Source organism: Myotis nattereri (genome assembly GCF_964212035.1).
Source record: "Myotis nattereri genome assembly, chromosome: 3".
Classification (NCBI taxonomy): domain Eukaryota; kingdom Metazoa; phylum Chordata; class Mammalia; order Chiroptera; family Vespertilionidae; genus Myotis; species Myotis nattereri.
In genome coordinates, this window is record NC_138077.1 from 132899694 (window position 1) to 132915261 (window position 15568).

The following is a 15568-nucleotide window of genomic DNA, read 5'->3' on the forward strand; positions in this document are numbered from 1 at the left end:
ACTCAGTAAAAGCTCTTTATCTCATCTCATGAGTAAATGTACATCTGCAGAAAAAAAGGTTTTGTTTTTTTAAGGCAAGAATGGGAAGGTGGGTACAGAATACCATGCACAACTACTTCCTTCCCACTCTTGTGTTGGTGATCTGTACAGTATCAACAGGAGCACCTATTAACAGATGTACCAGAGTCCAATCATTCAGCACTGTATGTGGGCCCCCGATGATAATACTATTCAGAAGGTTAGTGACCTACCTCTATCATTAATAGTTGTGCGGCTGTAAGTAAGTCCCTCAATTTACTCAAAACTCAATTTTTCTGAATATGTATAGTTTAAGAAAATAATTGCTTGCCTCGACCCACGCTTTCCCAGCACGCCTCTCGGCCTCCACTGTTGCTAAGCGGCCTTGGATACCGGGCCTTGGGATGCTGGGATGTGGCTGGTGAGGATGGCGGTCATCCGGCCTCAGGTAACCATGAAGGAAGAGCTTCGGAATACCATTCTTTTCGATCCATACAGAAAGGAAATATTTACTGCCAACAATGGCTACAAATCCATGCAGAAGAGACTCCAGGGCCTTTGGAAGAATCAGAGCTTAGAAGAGAATTACACCTGAGAAGTTAATTGGGCTGAACCTGTGGATTTCAGCTGGACCAAGGGGAAAATTTATTGCAGTTGAGTGTGAGGTCCTGAAGAAATACCTTGACCCAGTGGATATATCCTTGTGATGCTAGGAGAGGGTGGGGAATCCAGTTTTGACACCGGTATTAACTTTCTCCTGGAAGAACATGAAATCATGGGTAATAATGATTCTGTGATTAGAAATGTGTAATTATTTCCATCCGAAAGAAGTTCTGGAGTCCAATGGAGTCTTGAGCAGGGCAATCAGCCGAGCTGCAGGGGAGGCCGTGCCTGGAACACTGAAGAGAGCAGCAGAACAGGCCAGGCGCTCACCTTTGTATGTCTTCTCAGTGCCACCTGGAGTGTCATGGCAGCAGCAGCGGCTGTTCTGTTTCTCACTTAACAGACCCACCTAGTTTTCTGCCACTCAAAGAACCACAGTGCTGGGCTCATGTCACATGTTTAGTGACCAATAGTTGGGAAAGAAGAAAACAGCCAAATCATGGATGTTGTTTTCCAGTGGCTCACAACAGAAGACATCTGCCTAAACTAGACTGAGGCTGAGAACCCAGAGGTGTCCAACTCCATGATGCTGCCTGACATAGCCACTCTGTCAGAGTGCCTTCAACTGGATCACCAGGGTGGCGAAGAGAACCCCTGGGACTTCGCCATCCTCTTCACCCTGTCCTGCTGGATACCACTTCTCTCCCCAAGGTCCTCAAGGCACACGAACAACTAAATGTGAAACGTGATCCTCTCCAGTTCATCCAACCTCAGTTTCAGCCATCCCTTCAGTCAGGGGTTTTCCATCTCAGAGTCAGGGAATTGTCACCTCCTCTGCTGGAGCTGTGTGACTTAGATGAGACCTTCTCCTCTGAGATGGCAGGGCTTGCTCAGATTTCCAATAGGTATACTGCAGAAGACCTGGAATTCCATGCCAGAAATGATGCTGACATTCTTGGACAACCAAGAAACTACCAAGGACCACCAAGATGTCAAACATATCTTGAGCACATTTTCTAAGTGGCAGAGTTCAAGAAATTGAACCAGAAACAGGACATTGACACAACTGAAACTGCATTCCAAGATAATTTCTAAGGATCTTGCCTCCTGAAGCATTTCCTGTCTACTGATTCTCTCTTTGTAAACAGTATCTAAATTGTTCCCCAACTCCTTTATCAAAACTCTCTACTACCTACCTGTGGAAGGTTTGTGTATCTTCTGTAATGACTAGGTAGGTATAACATCTCTAACTTAGAAGATTCTCATGTAAGACATGTTCCATTTTTCAATTAAATCTGATTGAATCTGTCCTTTAATAATAATAATAAGCCCTGACTGGTTTGGCTCAGTGGATAAAGCATTGGCCTGCGGACTCAAGGGTCCCAGGTTCAATTCCAGTCAAGGGCATGTACCTTGGTTGCGGGCACATCCCCAGTAGGGGGTGTGCAGGAGGCAGCTGATCGATGTTTCTCTCTCATCGATGTTTCGAACTCTCTATCCCTCTCCCTTCCTCTCTGTAAAAAATCAATAAAATATATTTAAATAATAATACTCCCTCAAGCTCCTTTCTTGTCTAATATTTGTTGTTACCCCTCCATTCTTTTGAAAAGGATAATAATTCTGTATTTCTGAGAATTCTCCGGTGATGCAAGGTAAGCCAAATTTGTCTGAGATGATCTCTCTGGCCAAAGTTTAGGACCAAGTTTCAGTTGGCCCCATGTGAACCCAGCAGATTTGAACATTTTCAAATAAGGCTCACAAGCTCTGAACAATTGTTCTTTTTTTAAAAGGAACTGACATTAGCAACCAGGTGGGTTTTACAAGTTATGAAAATCTCCAAAATAAAGAAAAGGAACGTACTGCGATTAAGTTCATACAGAACTGACATCATGTAGGGGGAAAGGGAAAAATCCACCTACAATAAAATGTTATGCCTGTCCCTGTTTGCAATTTCCTCCCACGCATCCACTGCTTCTGTTGAAACTTGTTATTGCAAAAGCACTTTTCTCATCATAAAAAGACCTATGGTTCTAAAAGACTATTGGCACCCAAATTCAGCTTTGTTGTTAGAGGCAATTAAATCATGTTTGGTAATTTCTTTCCTGAGCATTTAATTTCATTAGTGTTGTCAGTGTGCCCAGGAGAGAGATACTTTCTCTAACTCATAAATACAGACATGCATTGCACTACTTTTTGAGTATTTCTTTTGGAAGGCCAAAGTCTAGATTATATCAAGCAATAACGGTAGAAATAAAAGCAAATCTAGCTACTGGTAAAACATATATGTATTCAATTGCTAATCAAAACATAAATGTATGCAATTATAAGAGACTCATCTTCTAATGGGAGGTCTTTAAATCCAGAATGTTGTTTCCAAAGTTAAGTCTAAAATATAACCAAAACCTTCATTTAAAAACAGAAAACCTAGTTTAGCCTAATCTCTGAATGAAGATTGATGAGCTAATGATCAGTGTCTTAACCTTTTGAGAATTAACTATCAGTGTGGCTCTGATCTGCACTGTTCTCCATTTCTTTCTAGGTCTTCATTGGCATAAATAACACCAAAGCAATATCTATTTTAGGATATGCTGAAATCTCTTTATTTTATAATTAGCCAACTGGGTATGCTTTTCCCAGAGCTTTATTTCTGGCTGCCACTAAGCATATGTCTTTTTGGGGGGAGGGGGTAAGAATTCTATTAATTTGCAATTATAATTCAGAAAGCATTTTATGCTAGGGTGAACAAGACAAAGATTGCAGTGGTTTCCAAATTCTGCTTTCAGAAACCCCTTGAGTTCTATGGAGATGCATTGATGCCTGGCCCAATTTTAAAGAAACGTATGGTTTCTTTAAAAAATAAAATGGATAGAAACTATGGATTTTGTCCAACTCTCAATTTAAAGTTCAAAAAAACTAAAGCCCAAAGGTATGCAATGGCCTTCTATAAGGTAATGCAGCTAAAGAATTTGGATAAGTGACAATGATTGGATCAACCAATATAAGAGAGAGAAAGAGAGAGAGAGAGAGAGAGAGAGCGAGAGAGAGAGAGAGAGAGAGAGAGAGAGAGAGAGAGACTGGAAATACTATCCCATGGTAGTACACAATTTTTCTGTGTTACCTTGGATGAATTTTACTTGCCAGAGGCTAAGACCAACAGTAGTTAGCATATTAATTCGATATTCAGCAGGGTTGAGAATCAGCATAATATTGCCCTGTTCTTGGCCAAATGGCTCAAGGCAATTCCCTAATCTGATAATCCCTTTACTGTTTACCAAACTTTGCCTTTGATATGCTTGTTTGCATTCCTAAAGGGCAAATGTGTATTCAAGTGAATAAAAAGCAGATGGGACCCAGTTTTGAGGGAGCTTCTCCACTAGAGGGAAGTTTTCTGCCTGGCCCCCCATGCCTTCTAAATTCATATTTCTTGTTTAGTGTATTCATTTGTGCGTGACCCTTTCTTCAGATCCTGAACACCAGCTGCAAAGGGATGCAACATTCACATTTACTCTCATGACATATCTTATGTCTGTTTTGTCCTTTTCATGATTGTTCCCAGAACCTTAGTTTAGACCTCCTTCACTCACACTGGAACTAGAATTTGTCTCCTCTAATCCAGTGTCTCCTTCCTCCAACCCATTATACTTCCTGCTACCAAGTTCCTAACTGCTCTGATGAGAGGCCTCCAATCTTCAGTGACACTGCTTTGTCTCCTGCAGTGCTTGTTAGAAATACAGTTTCTTAGTCCCCGCCTCTGACCTATGAATCTGACACTCTGAGGTTGAGGCCTAGTAATGTGCATTTGAACAAGCCCTCCAGGTGATTCTGAAGCATGCTAACATCTGAGAACCCTGCTCTTCAGAATAAACTTAAAAGTATTTGTACAAGTATTCAAGATTGTGCATCATCTATCTTCCCATCTTTATCCTCTATTGCTCCTAAAATGTCATCCATGTTCCATATGAACTGCACCACTCTTTGACCCCAAAGATAACTGAAGTTTTCCTGCTTCCATGCCTTTCCTCATTCTATCACATTAGCTGGGTGTCTCCTTGACTTTCATTTATCTCTGTTGAAAACACATCTTCTTTCAAAGTCAACCTCAACTGCTCTTTCAAGAGTACCTCACAATATCCACATGGTGATGTAACTTCTTATTCTGAATACCTACATCACTTTAGTTTCCTATATCCTCACTAAATTATAATTATTTGAGTATATGTATTGTTATGACTACCATTGCTTTCAGCCCTTAATGTGTTTGTTTTATCATTTTTGCATCCCACAATGCTTTCACACTATATATACTCAGTAAATATTTGGTAAATGAAACAATGAAGATTTCCTGAGATCAAGAACCATGTTCTTCTTGGTATCAAGCACAAGATACTGCATATAATCTATACTAATAAAAGGGTAATATGCTAATTAGACTGGGCATCTTCCATATGTCTTTACGGACAAAGCCATGGTGATAGGGGCTGAGGCAGAGGCAGTTAGGGGCGATCAGGCTGGCAGGGGAGAGCAGTTAGGGGTGATCAGGCGGGCAGGGGAGGGCAGTTAGGGGGCGATCAGGCCAGCAGGTAGAGTGGTTAGGGATGATCAGGCAGGCAGCAGGTGAGCGGTTAGGAGCCAGCGGCCCTAGATTGTGAGAGGGATGTCCCTGATTGGAGAGGGTGTAGTCCGGGGAGAGGGAACCCTCCCCCATGCATGAATTTTATGCACCAGGCTTCTAATATGTTTAATAACTGAATGAAAACTAAAGAATGGTAGTTTGCTGTAAAGTTCTGGTTTCTGATTTGTGGTAATACTCTTTGTACAGTGTCCCCTCTATATTAATATTTTATGGCCAAAATACAAACTGCTGAGAATTAAAAACATCTCAACTCTAAACCAGCTATTAGCTAGCATGTGACTTTACATATCACTTATCTTTTCTGGTTTCAATTCCCTCATATTTAAAATGAGATTTTTTAGATAAGATGTTTTTAAAGCTGTTTTACTCTTTAAAACCTATAATTTTATAAATTAGCATAGTGCAATGAAAAAAAGTATCCAATCAACAGACCCTGAGAACTATTTCTGTGTTAACCACTGTTAGGCAGTAGAAATACATTTGAGTAGAGGAATCAGCTTTGTCACAAACTAGTTTTATTGTGAGTCAAGATCCTTGACTTATTTGAGATTTCAATTCTTCATTTATAAAATAAGGAGATTTTACCATGTGATTATTTTGTAAAAAAGCATCTTCTTTCACATTCTTTCTCTCTTTTTTTTTTTTTTTTAAATATATTTTATTGATTTTTTACAGAGAGGAAGGGAGAGAGATAGAGAGTTAGAAACATCGATGAGAGAGAAACATCGATCAGCTGCCTCCTGCACATCTCCTACTGGGGATGTGCCCACAACCCAGGTACATGCCCTTGACCGGAATCGAACCTGGGACCCCTCAGTCCGCAAGCCGACGCTCTATCCACTGAGCCAAACCGGTTTCGGCAACATTCTTTCTCTCTTATTGCCCTAACCCTGCTGTGTTGTGAAGCCATTAGTGCAGTCTTTGCTAAAAGTCTCTCAAAGAGAGAGGTCATTGCTTATCTTTATGCCTCTATTGTATTTTATATACATACAAAATCCTATATAATAAAGAGCTAATATGCAAATGGTTGTCATGCCCTCACACGGTCACACCTTATTGGCTCAGACACTCAACACTGGGGAGAGAAGAATGGGGACCAGCCAGGCACAAATGAGCTTATGAGAGAGGAATGGAGACCAGCCAGTCTGTGGTCCAGGTGAGGGACAAGCCACCCACCCCATAGTCCCTGGCGCTTGCGGCTATGGCCCACGGTCCCCTGCGGCTGTGGCCTTCCCAGGCAAAGCCGGCCCTGGTCCTGGGTGCCTGTAGCCGGCCAGAGGGACAGAAGCCCAGGTCCTGGGTGCCTGCTACCGGCCAGAGAAGGGAATCCTGGGTCCCAGGTGCAGGGCAAAGCAGAGGCGGTTAGGGGCGATCAGGCCAGCAAGGGAGCAGTTAAGGGTGATCAGGCCGGTAGGGAAGCAGTTAGGGACAATCAGAGGCAGGCAGGCAGAGCTGGTTAGGGGTGATCAGGCAGGCAGGCAGGTGAGTGGTTAGGAGCCAGCGGTCCCAGATTGTAAGAGGCAGTCGGACATCCCCTGAGGGATCCCGGATTGGAGAGGGTGCAGGCTGGGCTGAGGGACCCACCCCTCCTGTGCATGAATGTTGTGCACCGGGCCTCTAGTGTTTAATAAATACCTGCTGAGTTTGGTTGGAATGAGTACATGTTTAATTTCAACCCATTGCAAAATTTAATAATTCAATGAAAACATTCAAAATTTAATAATTGACTACAGTTTCCTATTAGAATTTTTAAACCTAGAAAATTCAGGGGGGTGGGGGACAACAACAACCTGAGCTTCTGCTGCTCTATTGAAAAATCTTAAGGTTTAAAAAGGATGGTGGTTCCATATTTGACTTGGAGCTTTTTAAACTGACACTTTCTTACAGCCAAATAAATTGGTATTGGCAAAATTTGAAAAAGAAAAACAACAACAAAAAACAAAACACATGATGACGAAAATAACACCAGGCAACAGAAAAGAGGTACAATCTTGTAAATCAGAAGGCGGAAAGTCTGACTAACCCAAAAGTCTATATTAAGGCTACTTACCTTAGGTCACTCTCAAATCTTAAAATGCCCTTTTCTGGGGATAACAATATGGTGAGATATACATCTTGACTGCACTAAACTTAACCGTGAGTAAGAAGAGATGCTCCTAGGTAGAGAGTTCTGTTTCGCAGGTTATGCCTAGAGAAGGAAACACATCATACTGTTGTCGGAATGCTCCAGTGGAATTCTTCCCAATCAACTTTTGAGGAAGGTATTATTCCACCCAGAATTATATGAGGGAAAATATTGTTTCCAATCCTGAGGTGGGAAGAGTGAGGTAGGGTGAGCATGAAATCTCACCAGACTTCTTCTTATCAAAATATGGATGTTGTCCCTCTTTACAGTTAAAGTATCCCCACCTCTTTCCCCAGACTATAGGCTGAAAACCAGAGATATAGAAAAGGAAAGAGATGATCACTTGGAAAATTGTTATTGTCAGGGGATTGTATGTTCATTTATAGAGAGACAATTTTGACTTTGAAGCTGTAGCAGACTAAGGCCAAAAATGCCCTAAATTAGACATGAATGGAAAACTCCTGGGCCATCTTCCAGTGCAGAAACAGTAAGGAAACATTGCCTCAAGGCTGGCAGAGCAAGAATTTCAAGACCCAGATTCTGGTCCTCAGGCCTGGGTTATGTAATTTGCCAAGTAGCTAATTTATTAGCTTATTTGGTGGTATGAGTGGTTTCTGGGCACTGATAGAACTGAGGGTATAAAAGTCAGCAAAATCACTGATCCCCATTCCTCTGGCCTAAGGTGCTGCATATTATATAAGTTCCTGAGGCCTCCAAACTTAGGGTGGAGATAGAAGAAAGAAAAAGCATTTACATCTTTATCTCCTATATGTCCTTTGCATTTCTTATTACCTGTTTTGAACTAAACCAGTGGTCGCCAAACTGAGGCTCACTAGCCACACGCGGCTCTTTGGCCCCTTGAGTGTGGCCACGAAGTTTCAATTGCCCTGTACGTCCCCCCCCCCCCCACACGTGGTATTTTGTGGAAGAGCCACACTCAAGGGGCCTCAGTTTGCGGACCACGGAACTAAACCATGTAAAATAAATTGTGAACTCTTTCCAGCTTTACACACTTACCGTCCTTGAAATGAAGCCACACTCAGCAGTCTAGTCTTACTCAGAAGCCCAGGCTCCTCAAAAGAGCCTAGATCAACATATCTGGCCCCTTACAAGTTGGGTTGGTGTGGTGGAGTGTGTATTTGTTTTTGATTGTTCCTGCCTATCCTGTGGGATAATTAGGCTTCCCGATGTCATTAGCTGGCTGTGTGACTTGCTTTAGCTTGTGGAATGCGAGCAGAGGTGATCCTCTGAGAAGAATGTTTAGGAGCCAGTGTGATTCTGCCACCTCTTCTGTCCCTCTACGGAGGTCAGTGGTCGCAGGTTGGGGCCACTCCTCCAGAAGGAAGAGATTATGGAGAAAGCCTGTATCCAATGTATAACAGGCATGAATTTGAGCAATAGACTTTTGTGACTGTAAGCCTTTAAGTAGAAGGGTCATGTGTTATCATATTAAGCTTAGCCTCAGCTTAATGCAGTTACTTAATGTAATTACTGATGGATACAGGCGTGTCAGGTTGTAGAAATTCCTAGCTATAGGAAAAGCATACCAGCCTTCTTATTTTCAAATAACAGCTGGGATATTTCAAGTACAAAGCTTCTTCATCCAACATGTTTTTATCATGATGGAATTTTCCTTATATTTTGTATTTTGGTTCGAATGGCTTCATCTTTTCTAGGAGGTTCATGATTGAGACCCATGTACATCTGCATTCTCTTATCTATTCATCTTCATTTGACTCGGTTCATGAATAATGAATTTCTCTTGAGGCCAACATCTGAAAATGTGCCACCAATTCTGAAAATCTCTACTAATTGAAATTTGAGTATTTTCCCTAGGTCTATAATCTAAGCTTTGTAAAACATATTATAAAGATTGTCAGTGTCTGGAAGCTGTCTGGATAAAGCAACAACAGTCAGAAGCCATATTAGCTTTATCTGTATCAGTACCCAAAGAAGATGTAAGGTGGTAGAAGCCAAATTATTGTCCAGCCCATAATATTGAATACTTTTTGTCTCCTGACCAGGTGGGAAACTGTTATCTCAGAGATACAGGCCAGACTGCAGAGAGTTTTTTTTCTTAAGAGATGATAGGAAAAAATTTTATATTTTCCACAATTTCACTTTAAATTTTGAAGATGCAAACTTTCCCATGGATTATTGTATGCATTCGTTTTCTCTACTGCAAAATTTAAATTCACTTGTTCTTCCAGGCTGAACCAGCCAGTCCTCATCCATGCCAAGTCTGACAGGTTTTGCCCTCTAACTGGAGTGCTCTAGTCTATTTACACTTAATGTAATCACTGATATAATAGGTTTAGGTCTGGTATCATATTATTTGTTTTCTATCTAGTTCCTCTGTTCTTTATTGCTTTTCTTTCTTCCTTGGGTTAATCAACTATCTCTTAGTAGTTCTTTCTATCTCTTCTATTGGCATTTTAGCTATAACTATTTGTAATTTTTTCTAGTGATTCCTTTAAGGATTTTAGTATACATCTTTAATTTATCATAGTCTACCTTGAATTAATACTATACTACTTCATAATATAATGTAAGAACCTTAAACAATGTAATTCTAAGTACACTCCCCTCCTGCCTTTTATTCTGTTATTACATATTTTATTTTTAAATATGTTTTAAGCTCTATAGTACATTGTTACTAGTTTTACTTTTAATCATCTTTCAAATTAATTTAAGAAAAGAAAAAAACATTTAAAAAATATTTACCCACATATTTACCCAGTGTTGCTTGTTCTTTCCTTGTAGATTTGACATTCTCTCTGACAACAAGGAAGAAGCTTTCACTGGCATTTCTTATCGTATGAGTCTGCCAGCAACAAATTATCTCAGTTTCAGCATATCAAAAAATGTCTTTATTTTTTAAAAAGCATTTAATAAATATGGAATTATAGGATGATATTTGGTTTTGTTTTAGAACTTTAAAGATACTATTCCATTGTGTTGTGACTCCATCCTGATGAGACACTAGCTTTCATTCTAATCATTGTTCACCTGTATCTCCTAAGTTTGTTATTCTTTGGCTTCTTTTAAAATTTTCTATTAATCTTTGGTTTTCAGGAGTTTGATGACAATGTACATAGGGCTTATTTTCTTTGTATTTACCTTCATGGATATTAGATTGCAGCTTTGGTAAATCTTAGTTCTCCTTTGGGTTTCTAAAGTTGAACTATCTCTTCCTTCTGGTGGGCCCTGTGGCCAAAGTCATGAGACTACTGCACCCTTAAACATGATACCTCAGGTATGAAGATTGTGAAACTGTGAGGCCATGAGAATAGTGGATACGTTCATTGACCATGAGACCTAAAGCCTATGAACCTGTAAAACTGAACACCATAAGAAAGTGGAATTATGGACTGATGAGATGTTGAGACCATAAGACTTCAAGACTACCAGTCTCCAGATTGCTAATGTCCATGTGAGATTGTGAGGTCATGAGTGTGTGATGGAAGGCACAGTCTCTGTTCCTGCCCTGAGACATCTGACTTAATATTCTACTAAGCAGTTAAATGTTAAATAAACACCAAAAAAATGTATAAATTCTGTGAGTTTATTTGGAAACTAGAGGCCCGGTGCACAAAAATTTGTGCACTCGGGTGGGGGTCCCTCAGCCTGGCCTATGCCCTCTTGCAGTCTGGGACCCCTCAGATGATGTCCAACTGCTGGCTTAGGCCCGCTCCCTGGGGGATCGGGCCCAAGCTGGCAGTCAGACATCCCTCTGGCAGCCCGGCAGCCCTCGGGGGATGTCCACTTATGAGCAGGGAGCAGACCTAAGCTGCAGTCAGACATCCTTAGTGCTGCTGAGGAAGTGGGAGAGGCTCCCACCACCACTGCTGTGCTGGCAGCCATCGGCCTTGCTTGTGGCTGAGCAGAGCTCCCCCTGTGAAAGCACACTGACCACCAGAGGGCAGCTTCTGCATTGAGCATCTGCCCCCTAGTGGTCAGTGTGTGTCATAGTGACCAGTCATTCCCAGTCATTCTGCTGTTAGGGTCAATTTGCATATTACCCTTTTATTATATAAGATAGAGGCCTGGTGCATGGGTGGGGGCCGGCTGGTTTGCCCTGAAGGGTGTCCTGGATCAGGGTGGGGGTCCCACTGGGATGCCTGGCCAGCCTGAGTGAGTGGCTGATGGATATTTGCAGGCTGGTCACACCCCCTTCAGGGTGGGGGTCCCACTGGGGTGCCTGGCCAGCCTGGGTGAGGGGCTGATGTCTGTTTGCAGGCTGGTCAAGCCCCCCCCCCCCAGTGGGGACCCACACCCATGGAGGTTTGGCCAGCCTGGGTGAGGGGCTGATGGCTGTTTTCAGGCTGGCCACACCCCTTTTGGGGGGGGGGAGGTCCCCACTGGGGTGCCTGGCCAGTCTGGGTGAGGGGCTGAGGGCTATTTCAGGCTGGCCAAGCCCCCCAGCAACAGAAGCTCCCAGCCTCTCCTTTTTTTCTTTTCTTTTTTTATTATTCTGGGATTTATTTACCTTCTATAATTGAAACTTTGTAGCCTTTAGTGGAGCTCAGAGTAGGCCATTGAGGGTGGGAAGCTTGGCTTCCTCCATCGCCAGGGGCAACCAAGCCTCCTGCTTGCTCCAGTTCCGTGGCAACAGCCAGCTGAAAGCAGGTATCTGGGGTTTATTTATCTTCTATAATTGAAACTTTGTTGCCTTAAGTTGAGCTTAGAGCCAGCTGCAGCAGGCAGAAGCTTGGCTTCCTCCATCACAGGGGCAACCAAGCCTCCTGTTTGCTCTAGCTCCTTGACTGCCAGCCGCCATCCTGGTTGGGTTAATTTGCATATAGTCGCTCTGATTGGCTGGTGGGTGTGGCTTAAGGCGTAGCGAAGGTATGGTCAATTTGAATGTTTGTCTTTTATTAGTGTAGATAACTAACCTTGGATCTCTTTGTGTTTTGTAAAAAATCATTTAGAAGTTAATCTTCACAGATTAATTAAAATGATAGAAAATTTCTGGCCTTAGGATGGTCAAGCAGAGACATTTCTTCAACCTCTTTCATTTCTTCAATCTGCAACTTTCAAACCCAAAATGGAAAGATAGAAAACACTTGGAGAAATAGTACCACTAGCAGAACAGTGGACTCTCAAATCTAAGTTTTGCAGAGAGTGATAGCACTAACCAATAAGCCAATTTGCTCTGTAGACCCCAAGAAAGGCTAAAGCACAGGAAACACCAGAAACTTTGTAAGCTGAAGGTCCAAGCAGGGTATAAACACAGTCATTTCATTGGAAATCTATTTTAAGGTTGCTTTACCCTTTCCAGTTAACCAGGCCAATTCTCTTCCACTTGTACAACTAAATATGAGACAATTTCTTCCAAGAAAGAACCTCAGAGGCCCCAGATTCAGAAATACCAAGTACAGAGGAAGGTGGTATTGAAATACTGAACTGCAATCAGGAGGAAAGTCTGTATACTATCTACTTTCTATCATTCCCCAAATGACAGAATGCCAATAGTCAGCTTAATACACCTTACAGACAGGAGACTGGAGGATTCATCTCTGGAGAAAATGAATCAACCCAGGAAAAACAAACAAACAAACCAAATACTGGTATTCTGGGGTTCCCCCTTGTATCACTTAGAGAAAACAAACAACTAGCTCCAAAATAATGCTGAAAAACATTTATGTTTAGTTCTTGCTCATGTGTGAGTCTTGTCATCACACAGGCACCTGAGATGATGGAATCTCTGCCATCTTTAATACATTATTTCCCAGGTCATTTTCTGTGGGTCATTTTCATTCTAGACATAGGGGAATACATTAAGGTATTTTCATGGGCCAGCCCTGGAAGTGGGAAAAATCATTTCTACTAACATTTTATTGTATAAAACTCAGTCACAAAGCCATACTCACTGCAAGGAGGTGGGGGTGTGGATTTTGGTGAGCAGCTGGAAGTTTTCATCACTTAACCAAACAGCTAGACTCAAGACTGATGACAACACAGACACTCTCTAATAAATAAGCCTTGTCTGTACAGAGAGACTTTTAGTGCTCATACATGGCTAAATATGAACAAGTACCCATAAAACAAGACTGGAACAAAATAAAAATATAACTGACACATGGATGAACTTTAAAAATATTATGCACAGAAGTCCACATATTATATGACTCCATTTACATGAATCTTTCAGAATATGCAAATCTATAGATACAGAATGTAGATTCATGAATGGTTAAGCTAGGAAAGATGGGGAGGAAGGCTTGAGTGTGATGGCTAAGGGGTGCATAATGACAATGTTTTATAAATGATTGTGGTGATGGTTAAACAAGGCTATAAACAAACTAAAAGCCATTGAATTGTACATAATAAATGGGTGAATTGTAAGTAGTATGAAATATCCTATCTAATAATAGACAAGCATGGTAATTAACCATACCTTCAACACGCTTCCCATTGGCTAATCAGGGCAATATGCAAATTAACTGGTAACCAAGATGGCAGCGGCAGCAGGCAGCTGAAGCGAACAGGAGGCTTGCTTGCCCCAGTGATGGAGGGAGCCAAGGTTCCCCGCCTGCCACCGCCCAGCTCTGAGATGCACTCTAAGCAACTATGTTGCAATTATAGAAGCTAAACAATCCCCAGAAACCTACTTTCAGCCAGCTGGGCCTCATAGCTGGAGTTGCAACAGTGTTTCAATTATAGAAGCTAAACAAAGCCCAGATACCTACTTTCAGCAGCCGAGGTCTCAGAGCTGGAGCCAAGCCTCAGAGCTAAAGCCAACTCTCAGTTCCAGTGACAGCCATAGAAGGTAAATAAATCCCAGAATTAAAAAAAAAAAGAAAAAAAGGAGAGGTTGGGAGCTTCAGCCACCCGCCAGCCTGAAAACAGCCCTCAGCCCCTCATCCAGGCTGGCCAGGCACCCAAGCGGGACCCCCACCCTGATCCGTGACAACCTTCAGGGCAAACCAGCCGGCCCCCACCCATGCACCAGGTCTCTATCCTATATAGTAAAAGGGTAATATGCAAACTGACCCTAACAGCAGAATGACTGGGAATGACTGGTCACTATGACACACACTGACCACCAGGGGGCAGACGCTCAATGCAGGAGCTGCCCTCTGGTGGTCAGTACACTCTCACATGGGAGGAGCTCTGTTTAGCCACAAGCCAGGCTAATGGCTGCCAGTACAGCAGTGGTGGTGAGAGCCTCTCCTGCCTCCTCACCAGTGCTAAGGATGTCCGACTGCAGTTTAGGCCTGCTCCCTGCTGGCAAGTGGACATCCCCCGAGGGCTGCCGGGCTGCCAGAGGGATGTCTGATTGCCATCTTAGGCCCAATCCCCCAGGGAATGGGCCTAAGCCAGCAGGTGGTCATCCCCTGAGGGGTCCCAGACTGCGAGAGGGCACAGGCTGGGCTGAGGGACCCCCCTCCCCTCCCAAGTGCAAAAATTTTTGTGCACCAGGCCTCTAGTCCTATATAATAAAAGCCTAATATGCAAATTGTTCAACTGGGAGTTCAACCGCTTGCTATGACATGCACTGACCACCAGGGGATGACGTGGAACAGGGCGGGCATCGGCAACATGGTGCTGGCAGTGGGCAGCAGTGGAGGTGTTGCCAGCCCTGTTGGTCCCTGATGAGAGCTGGACCATGGCAGGATGATGGAGCAGGTGAGTGAGAGATGCCAGGCAAGGTGGGTGTGAGCGGGAGCCCAATCACCCTGCCAATCACCCCACAGACTATGACCAGTGGCGGTGGTGGGGGCTGGCTGCTGTAAGGCTCCCAGACTCCCAGGCACTGAGGGAGCCGGGTGGGGGGGGCCCAGCCCCCATCAGTCGCCCTGCAGTCGGGATAGTGGAGCAGGTGAGGGGACAACACCAAGCCAAGACGGGGTCCCAGGTAGGACTGCAAGGCTTGGAGTGTGAGCTGGGGCTGTGAGCCTGGGGGCACGAGCCGGGGCCCAATCCCCACAGGCCACCCGAAGGGACTCCGCCCATGCACAAATTCGTGCACCGGGCCTCTAGTACCTTAATAAAGCTGTTAAAATATGTCTTTGTTGGTGCTCATTTTAAAGAAAATTTAGATTTATGTTACTTAACATTAAGATGAGATAAAATAACCATCAGCAATCATAAACATAAACAATGGCCAAAAAATACATAAAAGATGGCTCAGAACAACAACAAAAAAGTTAATGTATTTTGCTTTCCTGTGTTTTATCTTCCTT

The 15568-nt window shown here is 43.0% G+C and overlaps 1 pseudogene across 1 annotated transcript; it reads left to right on the top strand.

The window, feature by feature from the left end:
• Positions 1–445: 445 nt before the first annotated feature.
• LOC308517260 (intraflagellar transport protein 52 homolog) lies at positions 446–1716 on the top strand (annotated as a pseudogene). Its single transcript has one exon. The product of its transcript is annotated as an intraflagellar transport protein 52 homolog (transcript).
• Positions 1717–15568: the final 13852 nt, after the last annotated feature.